Raw genomic sequence first — 22,540 nt, 5'->3', positions numbered from 1 at the left:
AGCAAAGGCATAGGCGTCCATTAGGCTAGGATTTGGGTCCCTGGATCTTGGTTCATGCATCCCTTCAGGGGCTGTGGTCCATTTATTCTGAACTGACAGCCTCACCTCTAACTTTGGGATAATACCACCTGCCCGACAGGATTGTCATGAGTGTGAAGTTGACCCATATGGAGAAAGCTCTGCACAGGATGAGCACACAGTGGGGACGTAGGGAGTATGTGCAGGCTTCCCTGCTCCTGCCTCTCCCCGTCTGGACACTGCCTGCTCCCTAAGCACAGGGGTTTGTGAAACCAATATGTGACAGTTCCCGGCAGGAAGGACGGGCCCTGGCTCCAGGTTTCAAACCTTTTTGCCTTTTTCTGAGTGTCCCTGTTAGGTGAAGGCGCTTTATCAGCCAGGCCTCTCGACAGGACCACGAGCCTGACCTTGGTGTTGGTGTCCCCCGTATGATCAACACCTTCACCGGCAAGCACCCGCCCTGGGCATGGAACGGTGGAGCTCTCAAAGCGCTGCTGTCCCCTGCCAGCCCTCAGAGACCAGACGCCCGGACTCGGTGACTGCAAATCCTCCACGGATGTTCCAAACCGGGCGGGGCCGAGCCCCTCACAGCCGGAAGGTGGCATCCAGTGCTCCCAGGTGGGAGCACGCTGCTATTCCGCCCTGGAGGGGAGGGAAGGGCAGCGGCCGGGCCTCCAGCTGGGGCTTCCCATGCGATCCTTAGTCCTGTCCCCCGACCTTGTCTACGGCTCCCTCCTCAGACCTGCTGTCTTTAAAGAGCAGCTCACCGCCCAAAGCTTCGTCCTGACATTTCATAGGAACAACTAACTTTAAAGTAAACAGAATTGCCTTGTAAATGTAACAAGTGTACAATTATTTCACTGTTAATACCATTTATCAAGTCATCTCCTCTACTTAAACAGTGACAGCACCAGGGCTAATGCTGTCTTTAATCACCTCTTTATCTGAGTACCCCCGCCCCCTGCTGCTGCGTACCACCAGGCATAGAGGAGTTGTTCATGAAATGTGGGATAGAATGGATGAAAATCTCTTTGCATTTCTTTCTTCAATGACACATCTCAGGAGTCAACACCCCATTCCTTTCATGGTATCCTTTTCACTGTCCCATAAATTGCATGTTCATTGTTCCATTCAGAGAAACCTTACGTGCCACACACATTAACCAGTGTGCCCTGTGCACATTCACTTGGAGCCACACATGGTGCTAGGCTCTAGCAATACTAAGCGGCAGGTTCTGAACATGGGTTACCTGAGGTGTACCCCGACCGCACTTACTGGCATCTGGATTGGGCAAGTCAGGTGAGCATTCAGAATGTCAGCTGTCACACACACGTGGTCATGGTGCCCTCCTCAAAGTGGGAGGAAAGCACGTGACGCTAAAAGGGCTGAGCACCCTGCCTGGTACCAGCAAATACTAATGATGAAGGACTTCAAGTTCTCTTCTGTGTCTCCCACAAGATCCCCAACCAGGCAGTCACACCTGGTGGGACGAGAAGGGAGACACAGGAGGAGCTTGGGAAGCATCAATGCGGAGACGCGACACCTAAAAGCATTCCATGGGTCACACCCTCCAACCTCCTGCCTGGGGGAGGAGGCCTGACTCGGCTCCCCCCGGCATAGTTCCAGGACAAAAGCTGATGAGACGGAGATGGCCAACTAATTGCCTCCCAAGTCGGCTCATTCTGTTTTGTCGGGAAACTCTAATTGTGTCGAAGGTCTTATTTGTATTGTGCTACGTACGGCCTCCCTGTAGAGTTTGCTCCTAGGAGGCACAGCACTCCAAACAATAGGCTCATGGGTCCCGTACCCCTTATACTTGCTCTGCATCCCAAATCTTTTTCCCAGCCTGACCATGTTGAACCCCTTCAACTCCTCTTTCTGGCAAATGGACCTATGTCCAGTGGGCAATGGCAGGTCGAGGGAAAATCCCCTTAAATGTGGCAGGGTGAGAGCACCTCCCACTACCCAAGCATGAGTGGCACTAGTTGTTCCTGTGTTTGCAGCCTGCTTTCTTATGACAGAGTTTTGGAGTAGCGGCTGAATAGATCAAAAGGACCGGAATAACACTAAAAAAGCAGGGAGGATTACACTGCTACGCACAACCACAGTCATCCCTTGGCTTTGCCAATTGATTTTGGAACTCCTTAGTGGCCTGACCGGGCTCTCTTCTCACGTATGCACAAGATAAATTTCTTGCATGGCCCAGTAAATAGGTGACCTTCCTTAGACAACAAGCTTCTCCCGTTACTCACAGCAAGGTGTATTGCCTGCTACCGTGCATTCTAGAGCTCTCTCATGTCCCCACGGGCAGGCAGGATGTGTCTCCTCAGTTATAGCAAAAGTCAAGTGTACCCACGGGTCAGTTATTGCCAAGCTTTTGAGGAACACGCTGGAACAGTATTAAGGCCACCCAGCTGGGGGACCATAGGTTTATGTGTCAGGAGCGTGGGGGGCAGAGGGAGGGGTGGGTGGCTTGGCTTTTGTCTGCCTTCCTCCTCCCCCACGCCCACTGCTTTTGGCCCCTACGTATTTATAGGTCATAATTAACGCAAGAGCTAAAGGTGAGCCGCTCACAGTTCCAGAGTGTCCTGCCGCTTCCTCATTCCCAAAGGGCTCTTGTCAGGATGGAAGCTATTATTTCCCCAAGCACGGCGCAAACTGAGCATATTAGTAAACTCTCCTGATACATGAGAGAATGAAATGCCACATTTTACAGGGGAAGGATCTATTCTGATCTCTACCGAGCTCTTTTAAAAAGTATTATTATGAAAGCAACACATGTTCATGCCAACTGTAAAGAGTGAAGTTGGACACCTGCTCTCTTACAACACTAAACTCTGTTTTCTACCTTTATCTCGTATCTACCTACCACTTCAGCATTTTATTAAAAATAATAATAATAGAGAAATGTGGTATCCACATATAAATCAAGTTTAAAAATCAAATGAATATTCATATTTGAACTGACTGTGTATAGTTCATAATGCATGAACAAAACCAAAAGCTTCTGTGATGACTGCCCTTGCACTGTTCACCATGTAACTTATTCACTATGTAAGAATTTGTTCTCCATGTAAGAATTTGTTCGTTATGCATCAGAAGATTGGAGACTGACGAAAATTAGGCTTGGGGTGGATTAATGATTGTGCATTGAGTATTGACCCACCTATACAGAAATTTATTGTTGTTAACAACTATTTGATCAATAAATATGAGAGATGCCCTCACAAAATATATATATATATATATATATATATATATATATATATATATATATAAACACACTTCCAATTGTAAAATAAATAAGTAACCGGGATGTAATGTATAGCATAAGGAATATAGTCAAAATATTGTAACCCCTTGGTATGGTGATACCTGGTACCTAGAATTATCATGTATATAAATGTTGAATCACTGTGTTGTACACCTGAAACTAATGTAATGCAATACTGTTGTCAACTAACCTTCAATAATAAAAAAAAAAAAAAAAAGAGTGAAGTTGGAAAATACAGAAAACTGTGTCAAAAGTAATGCCACATCTCATAGACAAGGACCCTACGTAACTTGGCTTATTTTCTTCCAGCAGTTTTCCAACACGAATATATCAATATTTGCTTGTTCAGAGATTTGGAATCACACTGAGTATATCCTTGATTTTTTTTTCTTTCTAAGCTTATATCGTGAGCATTTGTGCGGATCATGAAAAATTCTTAAACATCATCATTTAGAATGGCTGGGGAATATTCTATTGTGTGGATATACAACAATTCCTTTTAACCAATTCCTGCCTTCTAGAAAATCATACTGCTGTACTATCATAAGCCATATTTCAGTGAACATCTTTGTACTTTTGTATCTTTGTAAGCTTCAGAAGGCAGTGCCTAAATCCATTTTATCTCCTACTGGGTACTTTGTGTCTGGCACATTGTTGAACAAACTGCAGATGCGCAGTGTTTGAACACAGATTGGCTCCTTGCTTGACTAACTCCCTGATTATTTCTTTACAGTCTTACCAGTAGATAGGATTGTATCATATATTTTATATGGCCCCCCCACCAGTGTGAGGTCAGATGGCTTACTACGGTTGTAAAGAGAAGATGTGGGGAGCAAAGCAGGAATTCCAGACTCGTCCAAGAGTGATAAAGTAAAGCCTGCGGAGGACCGTCTGTTTCTGCTTTGAAGAATACTTTTTGGATTTGGGAAATCAAACACGGCCACTAACTTAATGGCTTGCAAGCTACTTTAAGTAATGGAATTGTGTCTACCTGTAGTTCACATTTTGATGATAACATACTCATTTATTAATTCCACATACGTAATAAATGTACTCTCCTGTATGTAATAAATGTACTCTCCTGTATGTAATTAAGAACCTCATTATCATTACACAGATGCTGTCTGCCTGGAACAGGTGAAGTTCATCAATTTAAATGGACCAAACGATTGGCAAACACCCACTCCTTCCGGGACTCTGCTCTGTGTGCTGGAAGCACAGACACGTCTAAGACCCACTGTGACCTCGAGAAGATTCGTCTGGATGAGAAGACCTGGATGTGGGTGACTGTAGCTTGCTAGTGCCTGGCATATGGAGAAGGTAGTTAACACGTATCTGTTAGATGGATGGGTGGGTGGATGGATGGATGGATGGGTGGATGGGTGGATGAAGTCTGGTGAAGTCATTGTTTATCAGTAAAACAATGTCAAACATGTAGAGATGAGAAAGCAGGGTAGGCTTCCAAGGGAAAGTAGCATTTAAATGATGAATAGGAGTTGCCAGGCAGAAAAATAAGGGAATCTAGCAAAGGCTGTCAGGTTGCAAAGTATGTGGCCGCAAGGGGAGATGACAGACAGGCATGGCTGGAGCTGAAAGGGTTGGCAGAGAGATGGTGGGGAAAGGTGATTGAGTTCACCTTTGGCTGATCACGAAGGACTTGTTCAAAGGGTTTTGGTTTCCCCAAAAGCAGACCCTAAGATGAAGATTTGTGTGCAGGTGGTTTATGTGGGACTTGATCCTGCAAGTAAGGTGAAGCAGTGGTAGTGAGACAGGCAAGGGAGGAGAGCCTATAAAATGTGTTACCCTGTGCCCAGCGGAGCTCAGCTCTGGTGGGGAGCCCCTGAGAGATCACGCAGACCACACTTCCCAGTTCTTCCCCCACAGCCGGTGGCTGCCCCCGACTCCCGTCCCTCACCTGTTGACAGGTGCTCCTGGGCGTTCTAACTCCTGCACATTTCCAGCCTGCCCCAAGCAAGGGCCAAGCTGCAAACCAGAAATGACCTTGCGCAGAGAGCTGAAGGAATCTGCAGGCAGGGACCGGGCCTGTGCACTGGCCTCGGGGTGAGGGTAGGGGTGGGCATCCAGGGTGTCAGCCCCAAAGCCTGGCTATCTCAGTAACAGGCTAGATCTCAGCAAGCCCACTCTGTGATGAGACAAGGAGGACAGTCCTCTTCCAGTGCCTCCATGCCATCAGCAGTCCCTGCTCGGGGTGTTTGCTCTTTCACAGCCTGCAATGGGCTTTCTTACTTTTCACAGAACTGCCTCCTTGTCTCCGCTTAAATGTCACCCACTCAGTGCGTCTTTCTCCCTGTTTATTCTCTATGATAGCATGTTGATCCTTTCCATATGCATATATAATATATACACATATACATATGCATGTTTGTGCATATATTATTTATACATAGACAAATATATGGACATATGAACCTACACTGATTATTTGGCTATATGCCTATCTCCTTTATTTGCCACTGCATTATAGACACCTAGCATGCTGCCTGGCACATAGTAAGTGCCTGCTGGGCGAATGAATAGGGCCCATCACCAGCCTCATGTACTTTATGGCAGAGGAAGGCCGTCTTCCACTGTCCCCCCTCCATAGCACCAGACTTCAAGTTCCTGTCATCTCTCCATGCTGTGGCTGAGGAACAACCCTGAGCAGCAGGCGCCTGGCCCTGGAAATGGGAGTCCTGGTCTTGGTGTTGAACTTGGAGCCTGTTTCTCATCACAGGGATTCTAGAGAGCAGGGCCTCACTTTCCTTGAGGCTTAAGGTACTTGCCATCCTTAATGCATTCCTGATGGGATGCATCTCCTAATCACCTCCAATCCAGGATTTCAGCCCCACTAATCTAAGTGATCCCCCAGAAGGGTTACACCTTTTTTGTGGGAGATCTTGGGAGTCCCTGGGAAGTAAGAATTGACAGATAAAATCCACGTCTGCTTATCTGGCAGCCGTCCTGGGCCTGACCTTCTGTTAGAGACAGGAAGTAGAGGGGTAACATGCCCACCCCTCTCAGCCAGCATGGGGCATACCCACCACCTTGCCCGCCCTACGGCTTTCCCCCTGCCCTCCCGCTGCTCAGCCGGCTTCTCAGAAGCCAAGATGACACTACAGGCCATCAAAAAAGGCAGCTTGCAGCAAGGCCACTCTGACGCTCCAAAAACAGGAGAGCAGGCAGAAGCGATGAGCAGGATGGGTTGGGCCTCTCCCTGCTGTCTCCCTCCACTCTTCCTGACCTGCCTTAGCGGTTTAAGACAGGCTTTGTGGAAGAGCCCTCTGGGGGTGGAAGGCCTCCGTCTTGGCCAACTATGCAGCTGTGGATAACGGCCTTCCCCTCAGCAAGCCTCAGTTTCCTCAGTCTCACCATGGGGTGATGATAACAGTATATACCTCACAGGGTTGTTGTGAGCGTACAGAAAGAATGAGTGCAAGGCACTTGGCATCATGCTTGTAGAAAAATTAAGCAAAAACCAATTCCCATGCTTCATTTTACACATATATAATATTCATAAAATCCACAAAATTTGAAAAATTGTCAATTGACAATGAAAACAACTTAACTGCTACTAGGTATTACCTTGGGTCCCATTCATCCATCAGCTTATCCTTTCAAAGAGTTATGAATAAAATTCAGTGAGTGGAGCTGGAGGAGGGAGAGGGGAGGGTGGTTCAGCCGGCCTCCCAGGTGGGCCGGGGTCCGCGTGCCTTACCCGCGCCCACCTCTCGCCCTGCCGTCACCTAACCCATCCCCGCAACCCCATGCTCTCCTTGGGCTGCTGCGCATTTTTCTTGGCAACCTAGAAAACTCCTGCTTATCCATAAGAATTCTGCTGACAGACTATCGCTCCCCATAAAGAATTCATCATTCTTTCCCCCAAATTATTTTCATTGCTTCTAATAGTGTGGACTTCACACTCTGCTTCACATATTCTCAGTTATAAGTCAGTTACTTATCTGACTCCTACCAAGAACTAGGCGTCCTCCCATCAACACCCTGGGTGGTCAAGTGGAAAGAGAACAGGTTTTGGCATCAGCCAGATGAGGGTATGAGTCCTAGTTCTCTATACTTGTCTCTAATACTTGTATGCTGAGCACGCTCAGATCATAAATACCAGCAATTCAAATGGCTTGCTTGCTGTTTGTAGATTCACTGGCACTGAAATCTATTTCTTTGCAGAGGGATATTTAGCTTTTATTTTATCTTTACTCATGGTCAAAAGACAATAGCGACTTTTGCTAACATGATTGAAGATATTCCTCTCAAAGAATTTCTAAAGCTTGCATGTCTTTTTGCCTTCATGTTTCTGTGTGTGAGCTGGTCTCCTTGGAAAGCCAAGACAGCGATGTGCTTTATACCAAGCAGTGGTTCGATAGTTATAGAAATTCAAGAATGAAAAAATTAATGTTAACAAAACATCCAGTGAAAACATCTTCAACATAGACCCAGCCAGAAGAATTCATCTCTGAGTTCATCAAACCACAGAATCACCAACACCGAGAAGCTCTCAAACCCTACTAGATGGTGTTATCAGGACATTCTCTTTTTAATCTTTGTGCCCATAGTATGTACTCAATAAATACTTGATGAATTAACGAATAATCCCTCTCACTCTCAGAAAGACTAGGATTCTTCTCCAATGCCAATAGACCATGATGAGAACTCAGTGCTTGCCTCTGGCAGGCATACAACATGTGCTGAATAACTGGCACTGACGTACATCCAAACCATGGAAGAAATTTCTGCCATCCCTGAACTGCACAGAGGTGATTTTTATTTCCATTATTTTTCCCCTAGTCAAAGACACAAGTGACAGGTGACATTCGCCTCTGCACTCACTCTCGTCGGGGTACTTGGGTTTATGTGTAATTCCTAGTGTGCTTGTACAGTCTCCAGTCACCTCTCTCCCACTTAAGAAAATATAACAGAACACATGAATAATGATGTCAGTAATATGGGAACTAACTCAAATCCATGGCAATTTATTGAAAAAGTAGATCATCCGCCATTCTGGTATTTCAGGTAGTATTTACAGTACATGAGTGATGAGGCGTCTCACAATGACTGGCATGACAGTTCATCGGAGCACCAGGACTTAGAGCCCTTCTCCATAGAAACCACCTGTGACACCCACTGAGCCCCCACGTGCCATCTTGGAGTCCTTCCCAAACTCCGGAGAAACCAGCGCTAGGCTCACCCTGCCTCCAATACAGTCACCTATAGGAGCCCCGCCATCCACGTGGCCTTCACCTGAGCAGTACAGCTCATCCGTACTGACGGACATGCCACCCAGGAATCTCATCGGCAGCTGCTGCTCCACTCTCACTGCTACGACTTCCAGGAAGACGACTCACACGCACAGGCACCACCAACTCACCACACCGCCGCCAGCCGAGTGCACGAGCACGCACGTCCCCTCCTGGAGGCGGGCAACTTCGAAGAGCATCATGTAGGCTGTGACCAAGTTCATGGGGAACGCAGCAGCCTCAGAGAAGCTCATGACATCTGGGATCTTGTAGACAAACTCCACTGGCGTGCAGACCACCTCTTCCCAGGCATCGTAATTGACGAATGCCATGACACGGTATCCAATCTGGGCATGGGAAGCACAAGGTCAGTGGAGGTTTCTTAATCTGTTTAGAGGAATTTCTCAAATACTCTTTAAGAATCTGATGAAACATATAGATTCCATCCCAGAAAAAACAAAACAAAACATTGAAACCCTCAAATATGCACACCTTTACCTGCCCTGAACTGCAAGGCATGGGTGGGTACGCTGAAGCCCATCTAGGAAAACTTCTCAGGGGCCATGGAGGCCGGGTTCTCTACCCTCTTCTTGAGCATAAACAGACAACATGCATGGGCAAGGCCAGGAGTCACCTACTCTCCTCTGTCCCCCGCCACCCTGGGAGCTTCCCTGCCAGGCTCACTCACTGTATTATTTACATCAAAGGTGAGCACTGGGTTACTACTAATTGCAGGGGACGTGACACATGGTGCATCGGAAGAGCCATGTAAACCTAAGGGCAGGAGACTGAACCAGAGTAACCAGGTTAGGGCAAAAATAGGAGCATGCCACCAGGTGTGAGCAACAACAGTGAACATTTTAACATGTCTTGGATACATATTACATGGTAGGCATTGTCTAAGGGTGTCACATGTTCAGACTCATGTAATCCTTACAAAACCCCTCTGAAGGCATGGCTGAATACTTTTTATCAGTATTTTATATAGCCAGACACCATGCAAAAAAGAAAGAACAGTCTTCCCTTTAAAGTGGTTATGATGGTCTCCTAAGTATTTTCCTAGCAGATCACTATTAAAGGGAAATACAAACCCAAGAACTGTTACCAATAGCTTGTTTGAGCTGCCGAGTGCCAGTTAAATTGAACTGTTCTGCTATTTGAAGTTAATTGCGTGTGCTACAACTTTCAAATGCAATCTTCAAATTGCTGTGGTCATAGTGAGTTCTCCATAAATTAATGGCTTTCCTGTATGTGTGTTTTAGTTTACGTATATTTTTACAATTGACTCTCCTGTTCTATTTTCCTTTTAGCTTAGCATTTCTCTCTACCCCTATTCAACAAACAACAACAGAAGCCTCCTATGAGATGAATCCCACAAGAGTCCCATTTTACAGATGGATGACTATAGATTTTACAGACAGTTAAAAGGAGACAATGAGAGATTACAGCACATGCTCCAAGTCATGTAGCTAAAGAGTAGCTGGGCCAGGATTTGAATCTAGGCAGGCTGATTCCAAATAAAAATAATTAATTCATTACACCTGACAAAAGTGCTGCCAAGAAGACAGAGTTATATAAGGATGTACAAAAGGGGATCCTACCCAGTCTGGGAATATTAGTTTAAGTGTTCATATCTCAGTTTCCTCAACTCTAAAATGGGACTAAATTAGGAAAGGGTCTTTATGAAGATTAAATAACATAATACGCATGCAGTGCATGTGGCACCATGCATGTAAAAGAAGGAGAGAGCAATCAGTGTTACTCTTAAAGTGAACAGTTTGGTTTCTGATCTCATGGAGTTCATAATTTACTGATCAAAAGCTAAATATAGACCCACTATATTTCATGAAGCAGAAGGAATAGCTATTTAATGAATGAACTGATGGGAAGGAGAGGCTGTGCTCCTGGCACAGTGAGCGTCCCAATTCCTGGAAAGGTTAAAGACCAAATGATGACTGTCAGGAATATCATCTTAGAGGATATTTAAGACCAGAGGATAACTGAGGTCTGACCCTGACATCCTCTGCTGCACAGGATCATGAAAACCCCAAGATGCGTGACAGCACAGAGGAGCCGACTGCCTCCGGAGCTGCCGCACCTGGTCTCTCGTTCAGCTTTGCGCCATCTCTAACATTTCATTATCAAAATGGCAAAGGTGGCTAAGCCACAGCATCGGCCCCAGGCTGAGTCCAGGAGGAGGCAACTTAAAAAAATACATATCCAACTTCACCTCATTATTTGATTCTTTTAAGAAACAGAAATGAGTTCTGGGTGACTGAGCCCAAATTTTTCTTTTACTGCTGCACCCCTGGCAACACCTTCTCAAGCCTCCCTTGCAATGGATGAAACCAAGGGAGCTATTTAGGGTTCTGCCACACAGAATCCCACCTCCGGCCTGATGGAAGGTCTTATGTAAAAACTATAGAAGGAAAATTGTATTGATTTTCTTCCAAATCACACCGACTGGAAACCTGTAGATGGCCTCTTGTATTTTATTTGTGCAGCTGAAAGTCATTAGCGGGGAATGGGGTGAAGGGGGGGTTGACAATAAGCAAGCCAGGGCTACTCAGCAGAAGAACCTCGATAAGGGAAAACAGATATGATCAAGTATAGTAAGTCCTCCCTCTAAACCAAGGCCAACAGCATCCTTAATCCACTCTAATGTTCTGCAATAATGGGTTATTTATCCATGCTCAGGATTAACAGAGGAGCTCACGGTCCTGTGGGACCATGTGGAGGAGTGAGAACACAGAGTATTTCTTATACATAGTTCTTTCAGGGAGACGGTGCTGCCTCTGATTATATTGCTTACCTGGGGACAGAAAATGTAAACGTCTTAGGAAAGGAAAGAAAAAAAGTGCATTTATTTCCTCTTAACATTTTTCTGCTGTTTGACCTGGAAACCACTGACAAAAAGACTGAGGGCGTGGGATGAGATTTCCAGACCTTCATCAGAGTGAATTTGGAGCATATAGATATTCCCAGAGTATACTGAAGCTCAGGTGCACGAGGACTGAGACAGCAGTCTAGTCTTGGCTACACTGAATGCCAAGGGCACCCTGGCATTGCACGCTGCAGGGTTTTCTTCCCGGCATCTAATATGGCAGCATTTGCAGGTTGAGAGTAGGGATGAAGATCATGGCATTGCAGGAAGAGTAAAGAGACTGGTGACTTGAATCCACGTCCAACTCTTACTAACTCCTTTCTGACCTTCTGAACCTCATTACTTGCTGAACCCTCCTGAACCTCATCTCTGAGCGGGTAATAACAGCCTTAACCTTGTAGGGTTGTGGTGAGGCTCAAAAAGATAACTTGCCCAATTTCTGGTTATGGTGGATTCTCAAATGCTAGCTCCACTCAGCGCTCCCTGGGGAAGCACTTAGTTATAAGCTAGAGCACTTGGACGTGATTTCTATTGGCTTTTCTCACTCAGAACTGCTGCAATTCTGTGCAATTGATTTGCCCACAGTTTTTATAGACTGGATCCTATTTGATTTGTACAACAATGGTAGGAAGGGTCATATATCTTTTCACCGATCAAAAATTTTTATTATGGAAAATTTGAACATGTACAAGATAGTCAGAGTAATTTAATAACCCTTTGAATCAATTGCGCTACTCCAGAAGTCATCAACCCATTGGCCAATTCTGTCCTCTGGCTTTAAAATCTCCATTCAAAGTGGTACGTCCCCAATGTCTGGAATAATGATTTATAAATGGTCACTTCAATGCATCAAGTTAAGTATATATGTAAAGGAATCGAATCATAAAATACAGAGGCTATTTCTCCCCAACTTTTGTGTTTTGCAAGTGATTTTTGAACCTGACCTGATAAGACAATGGTGGGCATGGGCCAGGGGAGGGAGGGTGCACACTTAGTTACTCCAAGGCTAAATACTCTTATTAATAGCTATGTAACGTGAGTAAAGAATTCCTCTGGCTACTTCACCAGATGGTTGCCGGAAACAACCAAGATGGTACACAAGAGAGGTGCGGGACATTTAGAAAGTCCTATCATTTATAAACATTGTTAATAAAGCTAATAAAACAATAACATGCATCATAGATTATTTCAAGCATTTGTTGTATAGTCTTTTATAATCTCAATGGATTCTGGATAAATATTACTCTTTCAGCCAGAAGTCAAAATATTACCTCGTATCCTCTCATGCCGTTCCCCCAGAGCTTCAGCAATCCAGGAGCACTTGAACCCCGGCACCAGGGGAGTCTTGGGAGGGTTGTCAATATTCCCTTGTTGCACCATCAGGTCCAGGAAGTTTAAACCACTGTGAACCACAAGCGTGAAAAGAGAGAAATTCAAAACAAGATGCCAAAAAACTCACTGGCTCGACTTTTCTCTCCTTCCGGACCCCTCCCTCCCTTGCTCCTCCCCCATCCCTCTCTACTGTCTTTTCTTTCTAGAAAATGGGCCTAATCACTTGGCCAGTTGCCATCCATAAAGGAGAAAAATGATCTCTCTAGACAAGTAAAGCTCCCCTGGCAGGCCAAACAGCAGTTGCACAGTTTACACGAACTCCAAAGACAGTGCCTTTGTCCCCTCTCACTGCCTGCTTCCTCTTAGTTTGAAAACACAAACTGACTAGCTTGGTCACTAGCCATTCCAGCACTTAAAAGAGGGTGAAAAATACGCCAGGAAGATGTTATAAGGAGACACAGGAAAAGCAGCCAGACACGATGGCCATCGGCCAGGCTTTGAGAAAGCAAGAAAGAGAAAACAGACCCACTAAAAAGTCTCTAAACAAGTGTCACGCCTCAACCATCACGCAGACTTAACCAAGCCCAGGGTGCCATAAACAGCACCCAGAGTGGTGACTGTGATCCAAGAGACCCCATTTTTTTCCAGCTGGAGGAGGGTGACTCGAAGAGGGCTCAAAGGGGTGGACCCGTGGATATGGGAATACTGGGGGGCTGGTTTCAAAATTCTTGGTTATCTCTGGATAAGAGAAATTAGATATTTTCTATTAACATATTACTTTTGAAATAGTTATCATTAAAATATACTAAAGTCATCATCTTGGAAAACCATCTATTTGATATTAATAATGCCATCAATGCTCCCAGTGGCTCTTACTTTTTTGAGAGCTACTCTTGGAAACTGCGCGGCACATTATTCACTAGTCAAATGACAAAACACATCCCACGGAGTGTGTACTTTTTCCACCAAGTGTAGTTTTCATGTACTTCCTGCTTTCATTAGCCACCGTCTAAAGAAAGACTCAGGTCATAGAAACCGAAGTCCTTGGTCCGGCCCAGGGTCCAGGAGCCCCTGGCCACAGCTTCTCCTCCGAGCAAGATGGCTGAGCTACTTCTCACGCACGGCCTGCCCATTCCTCTCATGCACTCTTTGGAGCCTGAATCGTCTAACTCTGCCTACATCCTCTGGTCTGTGCTCAGCAGCCTTATCCCCGGGGAGTGACTAATGACGAGGACGAGGACTCCTTGAAAGGTGGGTGTAAGAGTCATCACCCTCTCAAGGTTTTCTGGCCCACTAATCAGGCAAGCATCACACGTTGTCCCAGTTGCAGTATCTCTAACGTGTGCGTCCTTGGAGGCAGCCACATGCCTCCTATTTCCTCGCTCCCAGAGTGCCCGGCATACATCAGGCCCACAGGAACAGACTAGGTACAGAAGTAGCATCTCTTGAATAAAGGAATATTCATGAATACTTAAAAATATGTACTGCCTGATTGAGTACTAACTTCTTTTAAAAGGCAGCCAAGGGATGCTCAGAGTCATGGACATACTTCTGAAATGTATGTGTAGACTTACAAGGGCCCTACTTTGTTTTTAGGGTCACAGGGTTGTCTGGAAAATTAACGAGAGTTATGCACTTATGCACGGTGCCAGGTACCTGTGTGCGTACAACAAATGCTAGCCTTTACGTCGGCATCTTCTCGTAAGAAGGCAGGAGTGCATGAGACATCGTAGGAAGACCCATTACACAAAGGTTAAAAATAGTTTCAGGCCTGAAATGGGAAAACTTCAGCTATCTGTAAGCATCGCTTCTGTGACACAGCCGGTTTTCCAACACAACTGAACAAATGCAGCATCACGGTGTAACAGGGAGAGGAATTTCCACGTCCCAAGTCAAACGCTCCCTACCATTTCACGCATATTGTAGCTCACTGTGTTTGTCTTTGTGTGATAAACCTATGATTTCCCAAGACCCCGATGGGTAAAGGCCAGGAGCAATGACTTGACAGTTCTGTAAATGTGCCAGCCCCTGGAGAAGGCTGCATCCTGGGTACTCGTCACCCTCCACCCAGCATGGGGTGGGCCCAGTGATGGCAGCTATTCAACACCAGTGAGAAGGGCTAAGGCTGGCTTCCCAGAAGCCTGTAGCATCCCCTTCCTCGGGGAGGCATGCAGCGATCCCGTCAGGATCCTGGGGACAGCCGCCCATCTTCAGGAAGGAAACAGGAAGCAGGTATATCCCAGGGGACAGGGGATGGGTCAGTGCTGTTTGTCTCAGCTGGAAGAGGGGGTAAAGAGCTGCTAATGGAGTATATTTATGTTGTCCCTGCTCTGTGTCATGGCACTACCCGCGCACCTCATCCTGACACGGATGGGCACAGCTGGCGTTTACTGTGGGTTCAGTTTGTGGCAGGAACTGTACTGAGTGTTTTGCTTTTGTTATTTAAGACTCAATAATAGTCCTACGAGGCCTGAACTATTACACCCATTTCTCAGATGAGGAAACTGAGACTCTGCAAAATTAAGTAAGTTGCTTAAGGTCATGTCTTTAGAACCTGTCAAAGTTAGGATTCAAATTCAAACATGTCGAGAACCCAAGTGCTAACAGAAGACATTCTGTGACCTCTTTGTGGGGACTTTTCCCACCATCTTTGGTAAAGGGTCATCCAAGGGCCCATGTTTATAACTTACCTCTTTGACAGCTGACAGCACCAGCAGGGAGCCTGGTACCGGAGGAGCGGCCATTCATAATCTCAGCAGGGACCCACTCCTTACTATGAAATAATTGAGCTGATCTAAGAACTGGATGTTCTTTCAAAATTATGAATTCGGAAACATGCAGCAAGAAAACGGCCTAGTATGAGAAAGGATGTCAAAATAAAAAATTGAGCTAGAGGGACCTGCTGACCTTTGCTCTGAGAAAGCATTAAGTGAAAGAGTCAGAAGGTGAGGGAATTGAAAGAAAAGACATTCAGAGCGGTGGACTTAACCCAACAGCCTGCACCGCGGTGGACTTTACAAATGTCATTGCCGAGTTACTGAGAACGGGAAGGTCCAGTCTCTGTGCCCGGTGGGGCCAGGCCCCGGCACGCCTCCCGAGCTCTCATTTCCAAGAGCTCCTTTGTTATTTCACACACACCTTGATAAGAGAACCTCTTTCTTTGGCTGACGTGTGTGGTCTCTGCCTCGTGAAACCAAAAGATACAAAACCAAAACAAATACTAAACCAATAACCCTAAATCACCTACTGAACAGACATCATTGATCTCATGTTTTGTTTTGTTTTTTCAGACAAAACCAATAATACTGTTTAGAGATACTAAGTTATTTGTCCAAGGCCACACACACAGTGAATGGTGAGGCCATGGACTTAAACTTGGAACTGCTTAGAACTTTTCTTTTTCCCATCACAGCAGGAAAAAACAGGGGCTTATCAAGCTATACAACTTCTTAATTATAGTTTCCAGTCTTCTGTAGGATAATTTGATGTTCATTTAGGAATTTTTGGGTGGTGGTAGTGACTATGCCTGATGACTCAGACCTACAGAGTGGGTGATCTTCAGACATTACCTAATATTTATGTGGATCAGTGCAAAAGAAAATAGTGCTGGAAAGTGCTGGACACCATGTTCTGCTAGGGAATTTTATTTTTCTTGATGATTGGTGTGATTTCAGTAAATAAGGCCTTTGTTTTTCCTCTCATACTAAATTATTACTGAAAGCCTAGGTATAAAGGGTATTTCCCAAGATACAACATCCTGAAGGAAGGAAGGCAGGGATTTGAGAAAGGGACCCTGAAAAGCTTGACAGATGAGGGATGTGATAGCAGATGCAGGGAAATGTGGGGACAATCTCTTTGAAAACTGATGTTTTCTTACATTTGCACTACAGAGTACAGTTTACACTTCCTCAACCTTGTAATAATCCGGAGAGGCAAGAAGTACAGCTACTGCTCTTCCCATTCAATAGATGTGAATACTGAGACACCTTAGATAAGAAAGCTGACTTGTCAAAGACAACATAATACGTACATGGCGGAGCTGAGATTTGAATCAAGGTCTTCACACTCCTTGCTTATTGTATATCCCATGCACTATGAAATGTCAGATGCAGGGAAATCAAATGTTGCTAAAAATCAGTAATTTCAAGATTTGGAGCAAGAAGGTTAAGAAAAACTGGAGAAAGGACAGATGCAGGCCTCACGGGTTCCAGTTCCTGTACCGCCGTCGTTGAGCAGCGGGACCCGGGCTGAGTCTCTGCAGCCCTCCCCTGCTCTCATACTCTGGCCACCACCTGGGGGTCCTTTATCCTGTGGCTCTGCTTAAAATAGCATCAAATCAAAGCTTAGGCAGAGAGGCAGAGATGCTTGATGGTCTTGGGGAAACACAGACTCGGGATGCTTAGATCTTGTCTAGAAGCTAAAGGAAGGCAAGCTCACCTTGGCCTCTATATTTCCTGTTATCTGTTAAGTGATGGTTGTCAGCCTTGTAAAATCTCATGAGAAATGTCTGGCTGTCTTCATTTTATGTGTTGCTGTGATGATGATGCTACATGTTAAGTATTAAAGTCTGGGCCATTTTAGTCTTCATTTTGTGCAAGAGCAGGGCTAGACCTAGAGGAAATAAAGTACCAGTCCAAGGCCATATGGCAGGTTCCTGCACTGTGACACAAGCCCTTTTCGCCTGACTTCCAGGCTTGAGTGTTTGACTGGTAGGGTGTTGTTCTGTTATCTACGAACTGTGGTAGGCTGCTGTGTCTTCTTGTCACCGCAACTCAGCGATCTGGGATCTGTTCGTTGCTTTTGGATGTGCTCAATATATCAAAGAAGACACAAATGATTTCTTAAAGGACACCACTAAGTAGATGACAGGAGAACCAGCCCAGCTATAATTTACTGTTTTTCTAATTTGAGACAAAATTGGCCCAAAGGAGTTTAGCAAAGCAGACACGCAGAGAAGGAGAATATCCCCCGTATTGCATTCTCCAGGTGAAAGGAGGGTTAGGGGTCACCCATAGGAAAGGAGTTTCGATCTCTTGCCATCTCTTTCCTTCGTCAAGTTGTCAGGATCCCCAGTACTGACGATGGGAATCCAAACGTTGTCAGACCATTATACAGAGAACAGTAGGAGGAACAGCAGCTTAGCCTCTACTGATGCTGAAGCACACATTTTGAACTCATACTCAATAGGAATCCCGTCTTGCCCCATCACTGGTTCCGTTGAGAGACAGCCAGCCAAAGAAATGGCATTCAGAAAGCCACCGTGTTTCTTCCTTTGAGTGTATCATTTGTTACAATAGATGTTTGATTCTTTATAAAGACAGAAGTATTTCTCCTCAAATCTCAGCACAAAGATTGGTTGTATGGGGTCTTACAGGCCCAGTTCTATGGATAAACTAATTAAATTTCTTTCTTTCCATTGGCTATTAGGAAGCTCGGATCCAAATTTGTAAAACACACAGACACACAGACACACAGACACACACACACACACACACACACTCGGATCCAAATCTGTAAAACACACACAAACACACACACACCCAAACTCCCACACACATACACACACACACTCTCTCTCTCTCTCTCTCTCTCTCTCTCCGAAGCTGCAGGGCTCTGTGGCATTCATTCTCTATGTGATTCTAGATTCAACTTCATCTTAACTTACTGAATGCTTCAGTTTCCATTTTCTTAAATCATAAACTCTTTTCTGGTGGATCTCAAACTTGATCATGCATCAGAATTTCCAGGAGGTTTGTTAAAACACGGATTGCGGGACCCCTATCCCCAAGTTCTTCTGACTTAGTGGGTCTGGGTGAGGTGCATGAATTTGCATTTCTAATAAGTTCTCAGGTCCTGCTGCTGCTGATCTGGGGACACACTTGAGGAGCTGTTGCTGTATCGTTTCTTTTTAAGCTATTTCAAGTCCTTTTTAGAATGAGGCAAGGTAAAAATTAATAGATGATGATTAAATAGATAAGAAAATGAAAAGTGCTCTCGTTGTCCTCTAGAGCAGTTGAATTTCTTGATCCTAGTCCAAAGGATTATATTTACCCTTGTTAAATGCAGCCTTATTAGATCAGGTTCATCATTCCGATTTGTTTGGCTTGCTCTTGGATCCTAATTTTTTCATCCAAAAAATTGGCTCCTCCTCCTGGATTTGGGTCCTCTGAAAATGTGGTTATCATGCCATTAACTTCTATGTCCAAATTGCTGATAAAAATTATAGGTAGGCTTCACCTTCCTGGTTACTAAGGGTGTTTGTGAAGATGTCAGAGAAGGAATTTAAAACACAGGACTGGGTGACATGTTTTAGGTTTCTTCAAATCCTGAGCTCTTACAATTCTCGGAAACATCTCCAAGACACTGAATTCAAGTGTGACAAGTACTCAGTAAGTCCATGAGGCCTCTCTGTTTGTGGGGAATGGCAGTCAATTTCCCTTCCCCTATTGCAGTAATTCCTGACCATAGAGGGTGCTGCCTGATTGAGCTTCTTCTAGTACAATCACTTTCTGGATGCGTGTCAGGGTGATAATGTTGTACACATCCTGGCCCCAGCTCCGGGAGTCTCTTTTAGCCCAGGCACATGTTCTCATGTGCCTTTAGGGTTGAAAATACTGCTCCATTGGCCCAAAATCAGCTTTCTGATCCCACAAAGAAAAATATCCAAGAGAGGACCTTTTCCATGATTCTCACATAGGGCTTGTGACAGAAGGGACCCCAAGACGCTAGCAGATATCCAGAATCCTCCACTCTAATTTCTCTGATGATAGGGCATAGGGACAAAAGGAATTATTTGTAGCTAGTAATTGTAACATTCAGTAACAGCTAACATTTATAGGGTGCTTACTATATGGCAGGCATGGCATCAAGTGTTTTATGAGCATGGTTTTAATGCGTACAACAACCATAACAATGCTAAGAGATAAACGTTACCCACATTTTACAGAGAGCAAAACCAAGACCATAGACATTCATAAGCCAAGGTGTGAAAGCAAGAAGTGAGACGGCAGAGACTGTGCTCTTAGCTAATTACTTTGCTCTCCTCTTGTGAGACTGTCATTCCGTTTTCCCAGTTACAAAAAGGAGACTTCTCGACCCATCTGTCTCAGTGGGCATTTACTATATGCTGAGTGTATACTAAGTGTGCGATATCCACAGTTAAGGGGGACTTAAAATTCTCATGGGGAAACAGAATCACAAAAGCTGATTACATTACGGAGTGATGAGTGGTTCTGTACAAGTGCAGGCAGAGTGCTCACCCCACCACCACCGGGAGGTGTGCAATCACACAGACAAGCAAGCAGTCAAAATAATGACCCCAGAAAGGTTTTCCCAAAGAATTGTTCTCATGGTTCTCTGCAGTCATCAAAGTTAAATTTAAATCCTTAGCATTAGCTCTCTGGCTCTTCCTCAGGTGGGTTGCTCCATCTCCTCAAGCCTTAGTTTTCTCCTCTCAAAAAGGGGATAGTAACGTATTGACCCTATGGGGAGTTGGTGTGGATTGCATTGACAGTACATGTAACATAGAGTGCCTCGCACACAGTAAGTCTCGGGGAGCATAAGCTATCGTTGCCGCCACCACCGTCCTCATTATCACCATCACACCAAGGTGTCACAGGTCAGGATCCCTGGGAAGCAGACTCTGAGGTGAGATTTGCGTGCGGGAGGTCTGACAAAGAGTCCTGTAGGGAACAGCGCCCGTTTTGGTGTGAGGGAAGCTGAACTGCGTAGAAGGAGAAGTTGAACGCTGATGTCATAGTTAAAGGGTCTCATTTTATCCAGAGAAAGTTCCATAGCTGATGGTCCCTGAATTCATCATGAATCACGGCAAGGGGACGGGGCCTTTATACCCTGGCATCAGCCAGTCATGGGACAAGAGCTGCCCCCAGGGAGCAGGTGCAACCTGGAGCAAAGAGGCTGCCTTCAGCTGAGGGCAATTCCTCAGGAGGGCTACAGAGCCAGCCTTCCGCAGCCATCACTCCCGGTGGTGGGGAGAATGAGTGCCAGGGTCCCCAAAGGGGGTCCCGGTGGGTGGACCCCAGCACCCAGTACAAGAGAGCTGGATTGATCGTCCTTTTCAGAGTTTTAATCCCCTGTGGGCACAGAGCAGTTGTGACTGATGGCGGACATTTACGGAGCCCCTTAGCATGGTGGTCTTTAAGGAGGAAAGGCTTACGGGTTCTTATAAATAATTCAGAGAAGCGGAAAAAAAATGGTATCTTTAAATTGGGGCCCGAAAGAACGAGAGGAAAGGGCAATGGATGACTTGAACAGATCAACACATCAGTGACGCGACTGAGCCGAAGGAAAAAGAGAAGGGTACAGGCAGACAAACGGTCATAATACACGCAGGATTGGCAACTCTTGGGGAAATCCATGAAGAAAAGTGGTTCAGCCCTTCCTACGTGTCTGCGGGAAGTACGGGATCCCAGAAGCCAGAGGAGACCTGGCCACAACGGGGGAGCACGGCCGAATCCCAGAGCGCGGGGTACAATTCCCGCCGCTTGCTGAGCGGCACGGCCAGCTTCCGGGGCAGCCCTGCCAGGGGGGCTGGGGGCCTGCCCGGAGGGAGGCTCTGCTCTGGGCCGAGCAGCACCAGGTGTGCCCTTCCTCGTCCTGCCCTAGCCTTGTGGCTGCTACCTGTGCTCACCCAAACATCCCACTCCAAATCCACGGTGTGGCCGAGAAGCAGATGTTTGAGCCATTCCCTCACTTCCCCAGATGTTTTCATTTTTGTTTCTTCATCTCAGCTGATAACATGACAATGCCTAGAACAATCGGCATTGATCTCAGAAAATCTTGCTATTAAATTTTTTTTTTCTTTTTGGGTTTGTTTAAGGACTCATTTTGTTACCTTGAGACTGAGGGAATAGACTGATACAAATCTGCTATGGAAGACAAACATACACATTCATTGTCCTAGGCCAGGACAGCTTTTAGGCAAATCTCAAAGGGCATCTCTCCCTTCAGAACAGCAGAACTGTCCTGGGTGGACCTCAGGAGAGAGAGGCCACCTGCGCTCCGGGAGAGGTGGGATGGCGCGTGTTGTGGGTACTCGGGTTCTCCTGACATTGTCCCTCAGTGTCGGGCTCCACATGACCCTCCTGCCCTCTCCAACCACTATCTTTACTAAAAACAGACCACTGCAGCTATAGGACACATATGAAATTCTCTGACACATCTGGTGTTTTTTTGTAATCTACCACTTTATTTCTTAAGCAAATCATGCCATTGTCGCCCCACTCAGATCCCTTTAGCTGTACAACTGGACTGGTGATGAGGGCATACAGCTGGGGCTACAGGTGTACAAATCTGTTTTATTTCCTCTGAGAAAGGAAATATATCTTTTGTCCAAATTACTATTCAAAACACACACATCAGTAGTATTTCAAACACAGAACAAAATGGCCAAGGAGATACACTGAGTAGCTAAATATCAAGAGCCCGTTTTCAATAGAAACAGAAAAGCCTATTACCGATGGGTCCCAAACAAGGTCCCCTTGATGCCAAGAATAACCCCTTGGTGTTTGGAGCTGGCGTTATTTATTTACTCTCAGCTTCCCCTGGGAGAGGAATAGATATTTATTCCTAAGAAGGTTTCTGAAAAGGTTAAAATTTCTATGCTCCCTGTTAGTGTTCACCAAGATACTGACTTCAAACACGTGCCTGGCAGTGATTGGTGACATAGAACATTCAATCTAATTCAATTTACATTCAACAGATCCTTCAAGGTTTCGGGGGCTTGGTTCAGACCCAGGGTGACAAGAATGACAGTGATGTCTC

The 22,540-nt window shown here is 45.5% G+C and overlaps 1 protein-coding gene, 1 non-coding gene and 1 pseudogene across 4 annotated transcripts in view; 1 reads left to right on the top strand and 2 right to left on the bottom strand.

Moving 5' to 3' along the window:
* The window catches only part of LOC130680997 (WAS/WASL-interacting protein family member 1-like), a 285,988-nt gene that overhangs the window by 156,668 nt on the left and 106,780 nt on the right, over positions 1-22,540 (bottom strand). The window lies entirely within an intron of this gene.
* LOC130680999 (synaptic vesicle membrane protein VAT-1 homolog-like) overlaps positions 1-22,540 on the bottom strand; it is a 102,898-nt pseudogene that overhangs the window by 67,520 nt on the left and 12,838 nt on the right.
* On the top strand, positions 9,494-9,632 carry LOC130681182 (small nucleolar RNA SNORA15). The gene has a single exon (XR_008994237.1). It is a non-coding gene; the product is annotated as a small nucleolar RNA SNORA15 (small nucleolar RNA).

Source organism: Manis pentadactyla, chromosome 15 (genome assembly GCF_030020395.1).
Source record: "Manis pentadactyla isolate mManPen7 chromosome 15, mManPen7.hap1, whole genome shotgun sequence".
In the NCBI taxonomy this organism is placed as follows: domain Eukaryota; kingdom Metazoa; phylum Chordata; class Mammalia; order Pholidota; family Manidae; genus Manis; species Manis pentadactyla.
This window is presented reverse-complemented; position numbering and strand designations above follow the sequence as displayed.